A 20,441-nucleotide genomic window follows, 5' to 3' on the forward strand; every position below is an offset into this window, starting at 1 on the left:
GCCCGGGTCAATAAATGATCTCTCTGCTCTTAAATTCTACATTCGCTTATCTAACACTGTGTAAAAGGATCCACTTTTACACAGACTCCCCAGGCCCTATTGTTAGGCAGCTCCTGTAATACCTTTTGTTATATAGGCATTTTTTTCTCATAGGAGGACTTTTTATTTCTCTCCCCAGGCTATGCTGGTACCTGACTCTTGGTATCAACACAGAGACAATGAGGAGTTGGGGGAATGGAGGGGCAGGTAGGTCCTGAGAAGGACAAATATCATCATTTAAGGCATCCACTTCAGGTGAGGCTAATGTGGAAAATGCTGTTTCTGCCATCAGGAAGTGTTCAGGGACATGAGGGGGAGGGGTATCAAAATTATCAGATTGTGCTTCCAAATATCCCAATCCCAAATATTAGAGTATTACTCATCCTGCATCTGGGCCTGATTTTCACATAAAACCTGCTGAGGCTGTAAATGTAAACTCCTTTGCATTCCACCCTGTGTTGACAGAAGATAAAGTTCTCTGGCTTTCAGATATTTTCTTAAGTTGGAGAATGACTGTCATTTAATTTTTGTAAACTGACATGATATTGAATTTCATCCAAGTACTAGAAGGTAAACTAATTCAAGTAGGTCACTGACCAAGAGAAAGAAGCAGGAGTTCTCGAGAATATAAGGAGGTACACAGTTTACTTCCCAATATGGACATCACATCTACAACTACAGAATCTGTTTTCTTTGCAAGTACACAGAACATTTACAAAAAAAAAAGAAATATACTGGGAAATAAATCAAGTCTCAGTAAATAGTAAAGAATTACTATTATTCAAAGTATGTTCGCTGACCACAATAAAATTATTTTAGAAATAAATGACAAAAATATCAGAAATTTCCATGTTTTGAAATTAAGCTTACTACAAAATAACCACATGTCAAAGAGCACGTTGAAAGAGAAATTTAATTACTTTTGAACAAATGATGAAAAAATACTATGAATCAAAACCTGCAAAGTACAGCCAACTCAGGATGAGGTCGAATTTTATAGCCATAAGGGCCTATATTGGGAAAGAAAAAAAAAAGCTACGAATTAATGAGCTTCCAATCCATCTTAAAATGTTATAAAAAATAACAGGAAAACAAAAATGGAAATGAAACAATAAAAACAATGAATTCATAAGACAAAAAAATGCATAATAAAAAGGAACAACAAAAGTTAACATGTGGCTCTTTGACAAGACTAATAAAATTGACAACTCCTTACGAAGACTAAGTAACAGAAAGAAACAGCACAAAAAGCCAACAGTGGGGATGTGAAAGAGGACATTACTAACGAGAGTATGGAGGATATCATGAATAATGATATGCCGGTAAATTCTCAATCTGGATGACATGGATGAATCCTACAAAAGTATTACCCTGCTAGAAGGAGTCAGAAAGCTGAAGAGTCCTATATTCATTTTAAAAAAGAATTGAGGGGCGCCTGGGTGGCTCAGTCGGTTAAGCGTCCGACTTCAGCTCAGGTCACAATCTCGCGATCTGTGAGTTCGAGCCCCCGTCAGGCTCTGGGCTGATGGCTCAGAGCCTGGAGCCTGCTTCCCATTCTGTGTCCCCCCCCCCCCCCGCCCCTCCCCTGTTCATGCTCTGCCTCTCTCTGTCTCAAAAATAAATACATGTAAAAAAAATTTAAAAAAAGAATTGAACAGAGTTGAGAGTTTCCTCAGAAATTAACAGAGAAGATACGTAGATGACAAATAGCACTTGAAAAATGTTCAGGATCATTAGTTACTGTGGAATGCAAATTACAATCACAGCTACTAGTATAGGTAAAATTTTAAAGGTAAGAGTGGAAAATAACAATTGTTGGCCAGGATGTGGAGCAGTAGGAACTCTCCTGGCCTGCTGTGGGAAAGACAAAATGGTTCATCCTCTTTGGAAAATGGTTAAACAGTTTCTTACCAAGTTACACATGCACTTAACAGACCAGCAATCCATCCCATTTCTTGTGTTTACCTAAGAGTAAAAAAAAATACATGTGTACCATAAGAAAGAGTCTAACATCTTTTGATGTTTTTGGACAATTTTTAAGCCTAACACCTCTCTCTTCCCCTTCTTCCCAGTTTCAAGCAAGCTAATAATACCTCAACACAGGTGCTCTCTCACTGCTTTCGTGAAGATATGAGGCTCAAACCACACAAGTCCCTGCCCATGCTCTGGAACCTTCCTCCAGCCCCACTCCCATAAAACTCCAAGCCAGTCTCCTTTCCTTGATCTTCTAAGTCATTTTTTGGGCCTGCTTGGCAAGCATTCTGCTCTCCCCAGAAAGCCTCCTTATGTGAATAAGTGAGTAAGAAGTCTTTTCTTAATTTGAGGTGCCTGGGTGGCTCAGTTGGTTCAGCATCTGACTTCAGGTCATAATCTCACAGTTTGTGAGTCTGAGCCTCACATCGGGCTCTGTGCTGACAGCTCAGAGCTGGGAGCCTACTTTGGGTTCTGTGTCTCCCTCTCTCTCTCTCTCTCTCTCTCTCTCTCTCTGCTTCTCCCCCGCTTGTGTTCTGTCTCTCTCAAAAATAAATAAATAAACATTAAAACAAATGTTTTTTTTTTTACAAAAAGAAGTCTTTTCTTAATTTGTGCTAGCATCATCAGTCTGGACATCCAAACCAAACTTGGCAAATCTGCCTCTGCAAGGTGACTGCCATATCCGTGCAAAGGCTTGCGTGTGAATGTTTATAGGAGCTTATTGAAAACAGCCAGGTACAGGAACAACCCAAATGTTCATCAACTGGTGAGTGGATAAACAAGTTGTAGTTCATCTATATACACAGTGAAATATCACTCAGCAATAAAAAGGAACAAAATCCTGATACATACACAAGCATGGATGAATCTCAAAGGCGTTATGCTAGGTGAAAGAAGCCAGTCACAAAGGCTATATACTGGTTGATTCCACTATAGGAATAGAAACCAAATTAGCAGTTTCCTGGGCCTGGGTAAGGAGAGAGGATTGAAAACAAAGGAGCATGAAAAGATTTTTGGTTGGTGTTAATGGTCTACATCTTGTGGTAGTGGTATATGATGTGTACATTTGTCCAAATTCAATGATCTGTACATAAACCTGACTTAAAAGGAAAAAAATTCCTCAAAATGGAAGCTCCAGGCTTCACTGGTGAGTTCTGCTAAATATTCAATGAAAAAGTAATTCTAAACCTTATACTGTTCCCAGAGAATAGAAATAAGTGAATATTCCCAACATTTTACAAGGCTAGCATAACTTGATAATGAAACCTGACAAAGACATAAAGAGAAAAGAAAATTATAGGTTTATAATTATAAACATGGATACAAAATGGCAAAATGTCAGTAAAACAAATCCAGTGATATATTTTAAAAACAGACAATATATCATAGGCAAGATAGGTTTATTCTAGGAACGTAAGGTTTGTATATTAGAAAACCTATCAATGCAACTTGTCACATTAACAGATTAAATAAGGATAAAAATAATGTTATACCTCAGAAGATGCAGAAAAATTATTCAGTAGAATTTAAAATTTATTTTAATAAAAAATTAGCAAACAAGGAATAAAGGGTAACTTATATTGAGAAATGTGTCTATATTAAACCTACCACAAAGCATCCTTACTGGTACATTGAAATCTTTCTATTTATAATCAGCAACAAAACAATCCACTTCTGTTTAACGTTTTATATATCTATATCTACATCTATATCTATATAATTTATTGTCAGATTGGTTTCCATACAATACCCAGTGCTCATCCCAACAGGTGCCCTCCTCAATGCCCATCACCCACTTTCCCCCTCTCCTCCACTCCCTCATCAACCCTCAGTTCTCAGTATTTAAGAATCCCTTATGGATTGCCTATTTCCCTCTCGGTAACTTTTTTTTCCCCTTCCCCTCCCCCCTGGTTTTCTGTTAAGTTTCTCAGGATCCACATATGAGTAAAAACATATGGTGTCTGTCTTTCTCTGACTGACTTATTTCACTCAGCATGGAACCCTCCAGTTCCATCCATGTTACTGCAAATGCAGGATTTCATTCTTTCTCATTGCCAAGTAGTATTCCATTGTATATATAAGCCACATCTTCTTTATCCATTTGTCAGTTGATGGGCATTTACGCTCTTTCCATAATTTGACTATTGTTGAGAGTGCTGCTATAAACATTGGGGTACAAGTGCCCCTATGCATCAGCACTCCTGTATCCCTTGGGTAGATTCCTAGCAGTGCTATTGCTGGGTCATAGGGTAGATCTATTTTTAATTTTTTGAGGAACCTCCACACTGTTTTCAAGAGCGGCTGCACCAGTTTGCATTCCTATCAACAGTGCAAGAGGGTTCCCATTTCTCCACATCCTCTCAAGCATCTATAGTCTCCTGATTTGTTCATTTTAGCCACTCTGATTGGCGTGAGGTGGTATCTCCATGTGGTTTTGATTTGTATTTCCCTGATGAGAAGTGACGTTGAGCATCTTTTCATGTGCCCGTTGGCCATCTGGATGTCTTCTTTAGAAAAGTGTCTATTCATGTCTTCTACCCATTTCTTCACTGGATTATTTGTTTTTCAAGTGTGGAGTTTGGTGAGTTCTTTATAGATTTTGGATATTAGCCCTTTATCCGATATGTCATTTGCAAATATCTTTTCTGATTCCATTGGTTGCCTTTTAGTTTTGTTGATTGTTTCCTTTGCAGTGCAGAAGCTTTTTATCTTGATGAGGTCCCAATAGTTCATTTTTGCTTTTAATTCCCTTGCCTTTGGAGATGTGTCAAGTAAGAAATTGCTGCGGCTGAGGTCAGAGAGGTTTTTTCCTGCTTTCTCCTCTAGGGTTTTGATGGTTTCCTGTCTCACATTCAGTTCCTTCATCCATTTTGAGTTTATTTTTGTGAATGGTGTAAGAAAGTGGTTTAGTTTCATTCTTCTGCATGTTGCTGTCCAGTTCTCCCAGCACCATTTGTTAAAGAGACTGTCTTTTTTCCATTGGATACTCTTTCCTGCTTTGTCAGAGATTAGTTGGCCATACGTTTGTGGGTCCAATTCTTGGTTCTCTATTCTATTCCATTGGTCTATGTGTCTGTTTTTGTGCCAATACCATGCTGTCTTGATGATTACAGCTTTGTAGTAGAGGCTAAAGTCTGGGATTGTGATGCTTCCTGCTTTGGTCTTCTTCTTCAATATTACTTTGGCTATTCAGGGTCTTTTGTGGTTCCATACAAATTTTAGGATTGCTTGTTCTAGCTTCAAGAAGAATGCTGGTGCAATTTTGATTGGGATTGCATTGAATATGTAGACAGCTTTGGGTAGTATTGACATTTTAACAATATTTGTTGTTCCAATCCATGAGCATGAAATGTTTTTCCATTTCTTTGTATCTTCTTCAATTTCCTTCATAAGCTTTCTAAATTTTCAGCATACAGATCTTTTACATCTTTGGTTAGGTTTATTCCTAGGTATTTTATGCTTCTTGGTGCAATTGTGAATGGGATCAGTTTCTTTATTTGTCTTTCTGTTGCTCCATTATTGGTGTATAAAAATGCAACTGATTTCTGTACATTAATTTTGTATCCTGCAACTTTGCTGAATTCATGTACCAGTTACAGCAGACTTTTGGTGGAGTCTATTGGGTTTTCCATGTGTATCATGTCATCTGCAAAAAGTGAAGCTTGACTTCATTATGCCAATTTTGATGCCTTTGATTTCCTTTTGTTGTCTGATTGCTGATGCTAGAACTTCCAACCCTATGTTAAACAACAGCAGTGAGAGTGGACATCCCTGTCGTGTTCCTGATCTCAGGGGGAAAGCTCTCGGTTTTTCCCATTGAGGATGATATTAGCTGTGGGCTTTTCATAAATGGCTTTTATGATGTTTAAATGTGTTCCTTCTATCCCAACTTTCTTGAGGGTTTCTATTAAGAAAGGATGCTGAATTTTGTCAAATGCTTTTTCTGCATCAATTGAGAGGATCATATGGTTCTTATCTTTTCTTTTATTAATGTTATATCACATTGATTTATGAATATTGAAGCAGCTGTGCAGCCCAGGAATGAATTCCACTTGATCATGGTGAATAATTCTTTTTATGTGCTGTTGAATTCGATTTGCCTAGTATCTTGTTGAGGTCTTTCTCCTGTCCAGATATGGTCCTGCACTTCCCTAGCCACTCTTTCTCCTCCCTTTGTCTCTCCACAGAAGGGGGTTCCTCCCCTCTGTGTCCACGCAGCCTTTTTTTTTTTTAATCTCCCCCAGTTCGCAGTTACCCACCTATCTTTTTTTCCAGCTTTCCCATTTTCTTCCTAGTAGATTCAGTCTCTTTTCCTCCTGAGCTCTGGTGTTCAAAGTCCTTTGGCTTCTACACTTCTTTGTTTGAGAGACGGGAAGGATGGATCCCCCTACTTCACCATGTTGGCTCCCTGCTCCTTGCTGTTTAACATTTTTATTGGAGAACTGAGCCTGAGCAGTAAGGTACATAAAAATAAGTGTATAGTGATTGGAAAGGATGAAATAAGAGACCATCCTTTTTGGAAATAAGATGATAATATATGTAGCAAATCCCAAATAGACTTCAGGTCAACTATTAGCATCAATAAGACATTTTAACAATTTTGCTAGATAAAAAATGAGTAAATAAAAATCTAGTGTTCGTCTACATGCCGATTATTTACAAAATAAAAGAGATACTAATTACAATGCAATAAAAAGTTTTATTTTTAAGTAGGATCCACACCCAATGTGGGGCTTGAACTCACAACCCTAAGAGAGATTGAGTCAGGTGCTCTACTGACTGAGCCACCCAGGCATCCCAATGCACTAAAAAGTTTTAAGTACCTAGGAATAAATGTAATAAAATGTGTATACAGTCTTTTTAAGTGAAATTATAAATCTTTAATTAGATTTATTAAAGAAGACCCAAGTAAGTGCAGAATATTATGTTCCTGGATCAGAGGACTCTGGATATATCAATATCCTCAGTTTATATATTTCCCCCCAATGCAATCCCAACACAATCTCAATACATTTTTGTCTGGAATTTGACAACATGGAAATGCAGAGGGCTGAGAATAGCTAAGGAACAGTAAAAAATGGTACTTGTTTTTTAATGTTTATTTTTTTGAGAGAGAGCACAGGCAGGGGAGGGGCAGAGGGAGAGAGAGAAACACAGAATCTGAAGCAGGCTCCAGGCTCTGAGCTGTCAGCAGAGAGTCTGATGGAGGGGTTGAACTCATGAACCATGAGATCATGACCTCAGTTAAAGTCATATGCTCAACAAACTGAGCCACCCAAGCACCCCTGTTAACAGTCAAAAATGAAATTAAGGTGTAATATGAACACTTGTTATGAAGAAGATTAAGATAGTACAGTGTTGGTAGTGGGATGAGGAAGGTGAGAGAGATCAAGGAAAGAAGGGAGAGCCCAGAAACAGGTCCATGGACATAGTAACACAACAGAACAGGAAGTAACACTGAAGAGCAATGGGAGGGAAGGATAATGTTTAGAATAGTGTTGGGATAATTGAGTAGCCATGTGGAAAAAAAAACTGGAATTCTTCCTCAAACCATATGCAAGGATCAACTCTATGACACATGGAAAGTAAACTATAAAGCATTTAGAAGAGTGAGCATATGGAAGAGTTTGTTTGTTTTTACTGTGTGGTATGTTAGAATTATTTAAATCAGTCATAATAGAATTGCCCATTAAGGAACAGATTTATAATTTAACTACATTAAAATTTAAAAATTCTGTGCATTAAAAGCACCATTTAAAACTTGAAGAGATAAAGTAAGCGTGTCAAATTTTTCCAACATATATAAGCAAAGGGTTAAAATGTAGACTATATATATTTAAAAGTCTCGGGGTGCCTGGGTGGCTCAGTCGGTTAAGTGGCACACTTCGACTCAGGTCATGATCTCGCGGTCTGTGAGTTCGAGTCCCGCATTGGGCTCTGTGCTGACAGCTCAGAGCCTGGAGCCTGTTTCAGATTCTGTGTCTCCCTCTCTCTGACCCTCCCCCATTCATGCTCTGTCTCTCTCTGTCTCAAAAATAAATAAACGTTAAAAAAATTTTTTCTTGAAAAGTCTCTTCAATGAGAAAGAGCAGGCAAAGAATGGAAAATAGATGGGAATTGATAAATAAGAATTGCCAAATATGAAAATTTACTTAAAATTATTATTCAGGAAATGTATATTATAGTATGGTGAGATACCACTCTAAGCCCTCAGATTGGCAAGAAACTTAGAAAGCTTAAAAGTAACAAATGTTGAAGATATGTCACAACAGGAACTCATTCATCACTGGAGTGCCTATTAGTATCTCCCCTTGGAAAAATGTTTATTAAATGGTAAAGTCAGAGGTACTCATATCACCACTCCTAGGAATATATATCTTTAGAAGCTCTTGCACATGTGAACCATGACATATAAACAAGATTTTTCATAAAAGTGTTCAGTAGCCCCAAAGTAGAAAAAAAAAAAACCCAGGAGTTCAAAAATAAAATAATTATTCTATGGCAGAGTTACACAACAGGAATAATAATACAAATAAACAGACTACATGCAGCTACATGCAACAACACTGGTGAATCTTACAGAAGGTTGAGCAAATGAAGTAAGATATAAAAGAATAAATCTAGTACAGTTACACTTAGATACAATTCAAAAATAAGCAAAATGAAATGGTATTACTTACAGATTTAAACATAGGGGGTAAAACCATGAAGCAAAACAAAGAATTGATTACCACGAATTCAAGATTCAAGATTGTGATTACATATAAAGTGGATTAAGAGGGTTTTTATCATGAAAGAACACATATGTTCTTTCTAGGGACCTGCAGTTTTCTATTTCTTAACCTGAGTAGTAATTGCATTAGTGTTTGCTTTATAATACTTTGCTAAACTGTACATCTATGTTTTATCCATTTCTCTGTACATAGTTTCACAATAAAAAGTTTAAAATTGTATGTTGTCTGTTGTATAACAAATCACCACAATATTTAACAGTTTAAGCAATCAAATATTAATTATTTCACACAGTTTCTGAAGGTCAGGCTTCTGGGGATGGTACTGGCTAGGGCTGTGATCATCTGACTGGGACTGGAATCCACTTCCATGATAGCTCACTCTCATGGCTGTGGGTGGGAAGTCTCAGCTCCTCACCACACAGGCCTCTTCAAAGGACTGAGTGTCCTCACAATGTGATGGTTGGCTTTCTCCAGAGAGTGATTTGAGAGAGAGGACAAGTCTGCAGTGCCTTTCATTACCTAGTATTGGAAGTCAGACAGTGTCACTGCCACATTCTGTGCAAAAAAGGAAGTCATTCACACTGCAGTCATGCTGAAAGATAGGGATTAATAAGATCAATTTCTCCAAGGGAGGAATATCAAAGTATTTGTGGACATACTTAAAATCACCATAAATTTTATAGAAAGCCTACTATAAACAAAGTACTTGCAACATATATGAAGCAGAAGACTATTGCAAACAAGGACAAAGACCCAATATGCATACCGACAAAGGACATAAAACACATTCCAGGGAAGATATAAAAGAAACTATCAAGAAACATTGCTAATAAAAAAAATCTGGGGCGCCTGGGTGGCTTCAGTCAGTCGAGTGGCCGGCTCTTGGTTTTGGCTCAGGTTATGATCTCATGGTTCCTGGGTTTGAGGCCCACATCGGGCTCTGTGCTGATAGTGTGGAGCCTGCTTGGGATTCTCTCACTCCCTCTCTGTTTTACCCCCACTCGCATGTACATGTGCACGCATGCTCTCTATCTCAAATAAATAAACTTAAAAAAATTTAGAGTCTCTTGTGGTTTGTTTACTTCTGTCCTTGATTCACCTCCCTTCCCATATGTTCATCTTTTCTTTCTTAAATTCCACATATGAGTGAAATCATATGGTATTTGTCTTTTTCTGATTGACTTATTTCGCTTAGCACAATACATTCTAGCTCCATCCATGTTGTTGCAAATGGCAAGATTTTATTCTTTTTTTTTTTTTTAAATTTTTTTAACGTTTATTTTTGAGACAGAGACAGAGCATGAACAGGGGAGGGGCAGGAGAGAGGGAGACACAGAATCTGAAACAGGCTTCAGGCTCTGAGCTGTCAGCACAGCACAGAGCCTGACGTGGGGCTCGAACTCATAGACTGTGAGATCATGACCTGAGCTGAAGTCGGATGCTTAACCGACCAAGCCACCCAGGCGCCCCAAGATTTTATTCTTTTTGATAACTGAGTAAAAGATTCCATAGTGTGTGTGTACACACACACACACACACACACACACACACACACACTACATCTTCTTTATCTATAAGTTGATGAACCTTTGGGCTCTCTCCATATTTTGTTTATTGTTGATAATGCTGTTATAAACATTGGGGTTCATATACCCCTTCGAATCTGTATTTTTGTATCCCTTGGATAAATACCTAATAGTGTAATTTCTGAATCATAGGGTAGTTCTATATTTAGTTTCTTGAGGAACCTCCATACTGTTTTCCAGAGTGGGTGCACCAGTTTGCATTCCCACCAACAGTGCAAAAGGGTTCCCCTTTCTCTGAATCCTCACCAACATCTGTTGTTTCTTGTGTTAATTTTAGCCATTCTGACAGGTGTGAGGTGGTATCTCATGGTTGTTTTGATTTGTGTTTCCCTGACAATGAGTGATGTTGAGCATCTTTTAATGTGCCTGTTAGCCATCTGGATGTCTTCTTTCAAAAAGTGTCTATTCATGTCTTCTGCCAGTTTCTTAACTGGGTTGTTTGTTTTCTGGGTGTTGAGTTTGATAAATTCTTTATAGATTTTGGATATGAACCCTTTATCCTATATATCATTTGCAATTATCTTCTATTCTGTAGGCTGCCTTTTAGTTTTGTTGTTTCTTTCACTTTCACATCTTTATCTTGATGAAGTCCCAATAGTTCATGTTTGCTTTTGTTTCCCTTGCCTTTGGCAACTTGTCTAGTAAGAAGTTGCTATGGCTGAGGTCAGGAGATGTTGCAAGTCCTCTCCTCTAGTACCTTGGATGTTTCCTGTCTCATATTTAGGCCTTTCATCCATTTTGAATTTATTTTTGTGTATGGTGTTAGAAAGTGGCCTAGTTGCATTCTTCTGCATGTTGCTGTCCAGTTTTCCCAGCATCATTTGTGGAAGTGACTGTCTTTTTTCCATTGGATACTCTTTCTTGCTTTGTCAAAGATGAGTTGACCATATAGTTGTGGGTCCATTTCTGGGTTTTCTTTTCTGTTCTGTTGATCTTTGTGTCTGTTTTTGTGCCAGTACCATGCTGTCTTGATGACTACAGCTTTGTAGTATAGCTTGAAATCCAGAATCGTGATGCCTCCAGTTTTGTTTTTCTTTTTCAGGATTGCTTTGGCTATTCAGGGTCTTTTGCGGTACCATAAAAGTTTTAGGATTGTTTATTCTAGCTCTGTGAAAAATGCTGGTGGTGTTTTGATAGGGATTGAATTCAATGTATAGATTGTTTGGGGGTAGTACAGACATTTTAACAATGTTTGTTCTTCCAATCCGTGAGCATGGAATGCTTTTCTATTTCTTTGTGTCCTCTTAAATTTCTTTCATAAGTGTTCTATAGTTTTCAGAGTACAGATCTTTTACCTCTTTGGTTAGGTAGGTATCTAATTGCTTTTGGTGCAATTGCAAATTGGATCTATTCTTTGATTTTTTTTTCTGCTGCTTAATTATTGGTGTATACAAATGCAACAGATTTCTGTACATTGATTTTCTGTCTTGTGACTTTGCTGAATTCATGTATTCTTGCAGGGTTTTTTTTGGTGGAGATTTTCAGGTTTTACACATAAGCTTTCATGTCATCTGAATAGTGAAAGTTTGAATTCTTCCTTGCTGATTTGGATGCCTTTAATTTCTTTTTGTCTGATTCCTGAGGCTAAGATTTCCAGTACTGTGTTAAAAAGTAATGGTGAGAGTGGAAATCTGTGTCTTGTTCCTGACCATAGGGGAAAAGCTCTCAGTTTCAATTTTTCCCTGTTGAGGATTATATGAGCTGTGGGTCTTTCGTATATGGTGTTTTTGTTGTTGAGGTATGTTCCATCTATCTCTCCTTTGTTTGTTTTTAATCAATAATGGAGCTGTATTTCTCAAACGCTTTTTCTGTATCCAGCGACAGAATCATATATATGGTTCTTATCCTTTCTTTTATTAATGTAGTGTATCACGTTGATTGATTTGTGAATACTGAACCATCCCTGCAGCCCAGAAATAAGTCCCACTTAATCATGGTGAATAGTTCTTTTAATGTACTGTTGAATTTGATGTGCTAGTATCCCGTTGAGAATTTTTGCATCCATGTTCATTAGGAATATTGGCCTGTAATTCTCCTTTTTAGTGGGGTCTTTGGTTTTGGAATCAACGTAATGTTTGCCTTATAGAATGAGTTTGAAATTTCTATTTTTTGGAACAGTTTGAAAAGAATAGGTATTAACTCTTCTTTAAATATCTGGTAGGGGAGCCTGGGTGGCTCAGTCGGTTAAGTCTCCAACTCTTGGTTTTGGCTCAGGTCATGATCTAACAGTTCATGGAATCAAGCCCTGAGTCAGGCTCTGTGCTGACAGTGCAGAGCTGGCTTGGGATTCTCTTCCACTCTCTCCCTCCCCCACACATTCTCTTTCTCTCTCTCTCAAAATGAATAAATACACAATAGATATATAGATATAGATATATAGATATAGATATATAAATATATAGATATATCTGATAGAATTCCCCTGGGAAGCCATCTAGCCCAGGACTCTTGTTGGGAGTTTTTTGATGATGGATTCAATTTCTTTGTTGGTTATAGGTCTGTTCAGATTTGTTTCTTCCTGTTTCAGTTTTGACAGTGCATCAGTTTCTAGGAATTTGTGCATTTATTCCAGATTGCCCAGTTTGTTGGCACATAGTTTTTCATAGTATTCTCTTATAATTGTATTTCTGTGGGATTGATTGTAATCTATCCTCCTTTATTTGTGATTTTATCTATTTGTGTCCTTTCTCTTCTTTTTGATAAGTCTGGCTAAGGGTTTATCAATTTGTTTATTCCTTCAAAGAACCAGTTCTTAGTTTCATTGATCTTTTCTACTGTTTGTTGTTGTTGTTTGTATATCATTATTTCTGCTCTAATCTTTATTAGTTCCATTCTTCTTCTGGCTTTAGGCTTTATTTGCTTTTCCTGTTCTAGCTCCTTTAGGTGTAAGGTTAGGTTGTGTACTGGGGACTTTTTTGCTTCTTGATATAGGCCTGCATTGCAATATACTTGCCTCTTAGGACTGCCTTTGATGCATGCCAAAGGATATGGATTGTCATGTTTTGTTTTCATGTGCTTCCATGTATTTTTTTAATTTCTTTTTTAATTTCCTGGTTAACCCATTCATTCTTTAATAGAATGTTCTTTAACCTCTCAACAGTGTTGATAGTACACATCTGTGTCTTACTCCTGACCATAGAGGAAAAGCTCTCACTTATACCCTACTGAGGATGATATTAACTGTGGGTTTTTCATATGTGGCCTTTATGATGTTGAGGTATGTTTCCCTCTATCTGTACTTTGTTGAGGCTTTTTATCAAGAATGGATGCCGTATTTTGTCAAATGCTATTTCTGCATCTGTTGACAAGATCATATGATTCTTATCCTTTATTTTATTAATGTGGTGTATCATGTTTGATTTGCAAATATTGAATCACTATTGCAACCCAGGAATAAATCCCACTTGATCATGGTGAATGATTCTTTTTTTAAGTTTATTTATTTTGAGAGAGAGAGGGAGAGTAGGGGAGGGGAGGGGAGAGAGAGAGAAAGAGAGAAAGAGAGAGAGAGAATATATCTCAAGCAGACTCCACACAGTCAGCACAGAGCCCGACGTGAACTCACAAACCTTGAGATCATGACCTGAGCCAAAGTCAGGTGCTTAACCAACTGAGCCACCCTAGTAGGATGTTCTTTAACCTCCAGGTATTTGTGGTCTTTTCTAATTTTTCTTGTGGCTGAATTCAAGTTTCATAACATTGTGTTCTGAAAATATGCATAGTATAATCTCAATCTTTTTGTATTTGTTGAGGCCTGATTTGTGACCTAGTATGTGATCTGTTGTGGAGAATGTCCCATATGCACTTGAAAAGAATGTGTATCCTGCTGCTTTAGGACGAAATGTTCTGAATATATCTGTTAAGTCCATCTGGTCCAGTGTGTCATTTAAAGCCACTGTTTCCTTGTTGATTTTCTGCTTAAATGATCTGTCCATTGTTGTAAGTGGGGTGTTAAAGTCTCCTAATATCATTGTATTATTACCAATAAGTTTCTTTAAGTTTGCAATTAATCATTTTATATATTTAGGCTCTTTCAAGTTGGGGGCATATTTACAATTGCTAGATCTTGTTGGAAAGACCTCTTTATTATGATATAATGCCCTTTTTCATCTCTTGTTATTGTCTTTGATTTAAAATCCTGTTTGTCTGATATAACTATGGCTACTTTGGCTTTCCTCTGATATCCTTTTGCATGGTAAATGTTTCTCCATCCCCTCATTTTCAGTCTGTAGATGTATTTGGGTCTAAAGTGAATTAAACAATTCTCTTATAGGCAGCATTTAGATGGGTCTTTTAAAAAATCTATTCTGACATCCTATGTCTTTTTTTAAGTTTTATTTATTTATTTTGAGAGAGAGAGAGGAAGAGAGAATCTCAATCAGGCTATGTGCTATCAGCATAGAGCCATTTGCAGAGCTCAATCTCACCATGAGGTCATGACCTGAGCTGAAACCAAGACTCAGGTGCTTAACCAACTGAGCCACAAAGGTGCCCTCACCTTGTGTCTTCTGATTGGAGCATTAAGTCCATTTACATTCAGAGTAATTATTGATAGATATATATTTAGTGCCATTTTATTACTTGTTTCATCATTGTTTCTGGAGATTTTCTCCCTTCCTTTCTAGTCTTTGTTGCTTTTGGTCTTTCCCACTGAAAGAGACCCCTTTAATATTTTTTGCAGGTGGGTTTAATAGTCATGAACTCCTTTAATTTGTGTTTGTCTGGGAAACTCTTTATCTCTCCTCTATTATGAATAATAGCCTTGCTGGATAGAGTATTCTTGGTTGCAGATTTTTCCCATTCAGCACATTTTCTATATCATGCCACTCCCTTCTGGCTTGCCAAGTTTCTGTGGAGAGATCTACTGCTAAACTTATAGGTCTTTCCTTGTAAGTTAAGGACTTCTTTTGTCTTGCTGTGTTTAGGATTTTTTCTTTATATTCTGCAAATTTAACTACAATATGTCTTTTGTTTATTAGCCTGCTTTTGTTGATTTTTCTGAGTTCTCTGTGCCTCCTGGATTTGGATATCTGTTTCCTTTCCAAAATGAGGAAAGTTTTCAGCTATAATTTCCTTAAATAAACCTTCTCCCCCCTTTTCTCTCTCTCCTCCTGGGACTCCTATGATCTGAATGCTATTACATTTGATGGAGTCACTGAGTTCCCTAAGTATATTTTTGTGATCCCAAGATTTTTCTTTCCCTTTTTTGCTCAGCTTCATCATTTTCCATAATTCTATTTTCTGTATCACTTATTCATTCCTCTCCTTCTTCTGCCCTCATGGTCTTTCCATCCAGTCAGTTTCAAATGTTGGTTATTGTATTTTTTATTTCATTCTGATTGGTTTTAAGCTCTTTTATCTCTGCAGTAAGGGAATCCCTGATGACTTCTATGCTTTTCTCAAGCCCAGCTAGTATCCTTATAGTTGTTGCTTTAAATTCTGGATCAGGCATATTACTTATATCTGTTTCAGTTAGATCCCTGGCTGTGACCTTTTCTTGTTTTTTTCTTTTAGGATGGATTCCTCCATTTTGGCATTTTGTTTAGGTCTCTGCCTTCTTCTCTGTGTTAGGAAAGCCTGTTATGTTTCCTGCTCCTGAGTAATGGCTTTATGAAGAAGAGGTCATATACTATCCAGAGCCTGGAACTTCAGGGCGTGTCTCTGGTGTGTGCTGCATGCACTCTGCTGATATTACAGCTGCTCTTTTCCACAGGCCAGTGGCTCTGCAGAGTTTCTTCTTGTCTGCAATGCAGAGTGTTTGTACCTTGGACTCATGGTGGTGAGTTTTAATTAGGTGTGCTTTGAGCTGCTTTCAAAGAGACATGATGCTCTTCCACTAGAACTGAAGCTTTGCAGAACTCTGTGACCAGTAGACATGGTGTTGTGCAGGGGTTTGTGCTGGTCTTCTAGGAAAGAGGCCTGCTGCACTCGCCCTAAGGTACACCTGCCAGAGAAAAGCAGCACTAGCAGAGCACGGGGGAAGGGGGGTGGGACTTGGTGTAAGCAGGCAGACAGTGTTGGCTTTGTGCTGTTTACTGAAGTTTGTCTATGCGGGGTAGTGGGTAGGGGGAGGATGGGAGGGAAATGGCGCCAGCCATCTCCTTTGTCCCTGGAGAGGGGAGTTCATGCTTACTGCAGTCAGGGAGGCCCTCCCAGAAGAGTGAATAATTTCCCCTTGTTCTTCCTAGACATTTTAAAGATTGCTCTTTTCACATTGTGTCCAGTTTGCTTGGGCTCTATCCCAACCAGGCCAGCTAACTTTAAAAACTCCAAACTTTAGGGACCTAGTATGGTGGGGACCTGTGCTGGTCTTCTGGGAAAGGGTCTCACTGAGCTGGGACTGATACAGTCTGATCAAACTGATCAGACTGATACAGACTGATAAAGACCCAGAAGATCTGTTGCATCAGAGCACAGAGGCATGGGATTTGGAGCAAGCAGCCAGTGTCCAGGTTAGCCACCCTCAGCAGGTGTCTCTACACCTATACTGAGGGTTGGGGAAGGGAAATGGCACCCACTGACTCTTCTGTTCCCAAAGAGGCAATGCTATCTCTCTCAGATGTGCTCTAAGAAGGAACAATCTCTCCCAGTGTATCTTAAGTGATCCTGATTGTGCCATCTGTCCCTGGGTTACTTACCCGCCTCCTCTGCGGGAGCACTGCAGCACCCTCAGGGCTATATGCCAGCCACACTGCAGGCCTCTTAAACTCCAGTCTTTGAGCCCTGCTAGTTGCAAAAACTCATGAAAATAAGCCCCTCTCATTTTCCCAGTTAATGACTTTGGAGAAGTGTTCTCCTTGTATGTTCCCCTATATGTTCTCTCCCTCACCTTTCTCTGTGATCAGGGATCCTTCCCCTCCACAGCACCAGCGATCCATTTCTTCTCCAAACCACACCTCCACACCTACCTTCCACAATGTGGCCTCTTCTCTTCCTTTAGTTGTGCAGTTTGCTCCATAAGTCCTCAGATTGATTTCTTGGGTATTCAGAATGATTGGATATTTATCTAGCTGTGTTTAAGGGATGAGGAAAGACTAGGGTCCTCCTACTCCTGTACCATCTTTACTCCTCTTCCAGGATATGCCTCAACTTTAATGACCAAGGTAAAGAGTGCCTTGTGGATATTCTCAGAATCTCCAAAGTTCACATGCTGTGATTGGTTGAATATAATATCTAATAAAGTTTAACACAATGTGCTTTGCAAGGAAACTTATTTTGTGACAGACACCATACTGAGTGTTGACTGTATGTTATTGTCTTCATGAAATTTATTATATTAGTTATTTATTTATGAACTGGATAATTCATGGATTATTCATATTTGCTTTATAATCTTCATAATCTGTGATAATCTTTCCTCTCAGAGCAAAAATTGTGTCAAAGCAGCCTTGGTTACATTAGATTCCTGTAGAAATACTCAATAATGATAATCCTCTATCAGATGGGAGTATTCTCACTAACTCCTATTATGAAATATTCACATTTTATATCAATATAAAGTGTGTGTGTGTGTGTGTGTGTGTGTGTGTGAGAGAGAGAGAGAGAGAGAGAGAGAGAGAGACAGAGACAGAGAGAGAAAGACAAACAGGGAGGGAGAGGGAGAGAGAAATTGGCTTTCAACTGCTGCAAGTGACCTAGTTTGTTTTCATGTGCTTATTTTGTATTATAGAACTCTGAGTCATTGGAAAATATTTTATTTTAAAGTGAAAATAAGATGATAGTGATTATGAGGCTCAAGATGATTCAGGGATGATGTTTTACCAAATACCTTTTACATTAACAGGTTTGGAAAATTGCTCCATGTAAATTTGTCAGTCTTCAATTTTCTCTACAAATGTAGAGCTTTGAATTCCAGTATACAAGATAATTTATTAAATTCTCTTTTTTCATATTTGAATAATCACAGGGGTTGGTAGGTGTCATATTTTTGAAGCCCTGACATTAATGTAAGAAACTGAGCTGAAAGGATATTTATTATGTTTACTGTGTCAGGAAATTTCAGGCAAAATGACATCCACAATTAAGATTTAATTTATCACTTGTTTGCATTCTGCCCAGATAGAGAAACTCTCCACATGGCCCTTCATTGGTGGTTATATAGTAAAGCAATTTATTTGAATTTGATGCCATAAAGTCAGTGAACAGTTTATACAAACTTTAAGTATTGGTCATTTGAAAGAATTCTCTTGTTTCTGAGTATTGCTCCTTTTTGTTTTGTATTTCTGATGATACTTATAACTCCCCACCCACGTAGTTATTTTTATTTTTGAAGGTTCTAAAGTATGTAATAGAGTATGGGATAGGCATATGGTATGAAGTTTGTTTTTTAACTTTCTTCATTAAAGTGCATTTGTATACATTTCTTAGCAATTATTCTGAATCGGAGTGTTTCATTTGTACACTGCCTTTGCCATTATTTTGGAAATGCACTCTGTCTGATTGCCATTATGATCCCTGAAATTCTTCAAGAATTTATATTCTTTCTTAGGTTTAGCTGTTCATATTTTGTTTTTATAATTTTATGTGGGCAGGAAAGCCACTTTTCTTCCTGTCATGAAATTTACCCAGCCCACAGATATATAAATTTTCATGAGATTTTTTTTTTCAAAGAAAAAAGCTAATAATACACATCTTTCCTTTTTTTCCCCAGAAGTTCCTGAGCCATGACCATTCCATTTTGAAGGAGGATTAGTATACTGAAGAAGAGAGTAATGATGATGACAGGTGTTTTCCTTGCTAAACTTGAGAGAAAAAAAATAAAGGAATGAAGAACAGGTTAGTGAGGTGAGATTGTATTTTTGTATGTTATTTCCATAGTACTGAATCTCAATATTAAAAATACTTGGCATTAAAGCATTATATTCCTTATGGGAGGGGTTATACTATCCTTGTGAATATTTTATTGTACCTTTAATATTAAATTTTTAATGTTTATTCAATTTTTGTTTTTTGAGAGAGAGAGAGAGAGAGAGAGAGAGAGAGAACGAGTTGGGGAGGGATAGAGAGAGAGGGAGACACAGACTGAAGCAGGCTCCAGGCTCTGAGCTTGTCAGCACAGAACCCAATGCAGGGCTCAAACTCACTAATTGGGAGACCATGACCTGAGTTGAAGTTTGACGCTCAACGACACCCAGGTGCCCCTTTATTTTACCTTTGGAACTATAAATCTAAGATTATAATTTCCCTGTCATGATAGGAATTACTTATCTCTACTTTTGTCTGAGTCTCCCACTTTGCTACCATGTTTCTTATTTTCCATTAATTTTCAGGAGTTGTTTATATATACTTGCAAAGAGCCCTTTGTGACTTAATATGTGTTATTAATATTTCTTACAGTGTGGACTGCTGATAACCTTCTTATGGTGTTTTTTGGTACACACAGTATTTAAGTACTTCAAATATCAATATTATACTTAAAACTTAGAACTATTCATTCATTTTTTGGTGACATATTACAATTTTTCTTTTCTCTTTTTTCATTCATATATATATATATATATATATATATATATATATATATATATATATATTCAAGTTAGTTAATATACAGTGTAGTCCTGGCATCAGGATTAGAACCCAGTGATTCTTCACTTACATATGACACCCAGTGCTCATCCCTAATGATGAGCATTTAGGGCATCCCTAAAAAGTGCCCTTCTTAATGCCTATCACCCATGTACCCCACCCCTTACCCACACCCCTCCAGCAACCCTCAGTTTGTTCTTTATATTTAAGAGTCTCTTATGGTTTGCCTCCTTCTCTGTTTTTATCTTATTTTTCCTTCACTTCCCCTATGTTTCTCAAATTCCACGTATGAGTGAAATCATATATTTGTCTTTTTCTGACTTATTTCACTTAGCATAATACACTCTAGCCCATCTACGTTGTTGTAAATGGCAAGATATCATTCTTTTTCATTGCCGAGTAGCATTCCATTGTATGTATCTACCACATCTTTATCCATTCATTAGTCAATGGACATTTGGGCTGTTTCCATAGTTTGGCTATTGTTGACAGTGCTACTATAAACACTGGCATCAATGTGCCCCTTCAAATCAGCATTTTTATATCCTTTGGATAAATACCAAGTAGTGCAATTCCTGTGTCA

General features: G+C 37.7%; 1 long non-coding RNA gene across 1 annotated transcript in view; it reads left to right on the forward strand.

The window, feature by feature from the left end:
- Positions 1-1,681: 1,681 nt before the first annotated feature.
- The window catches only part of LOC128312264 (uncharacterized), a 34,737-nt gene continuing 15,977 nt past the window's right edge, over positions 1,682-20,441 (forward strand). The window contains exons 1-3 of the long non-coding RNA XR_008291348.1: positions 1,682-2,334; positions 2,608-2,779; positions 18,984-19,117. This is a non-coding gene — a long non-coding RNA (uncharacterized LOC128312264). The remainder of the gene's footprint in view (positions 2,335-2,607; positions 2,780-18,983; positions 19,118-20,441) is intronic.

Source organism: Acinonyx jubatus, chromosome D4 (assembly GCF_027475565.1).
Source record: "Acinonyx jubatus isolate Ajub_Pintada_27869175 chromosome D4, VMU_Ajub_asm_v1.0, whole genome shotgun sequence".
NCBI classification, from domain to species: Eukaryota; Metazoa; Chordata; class Mammalia; order Carnivora; family Felidae; genus Acinonyx; species Acinonyx jubatus.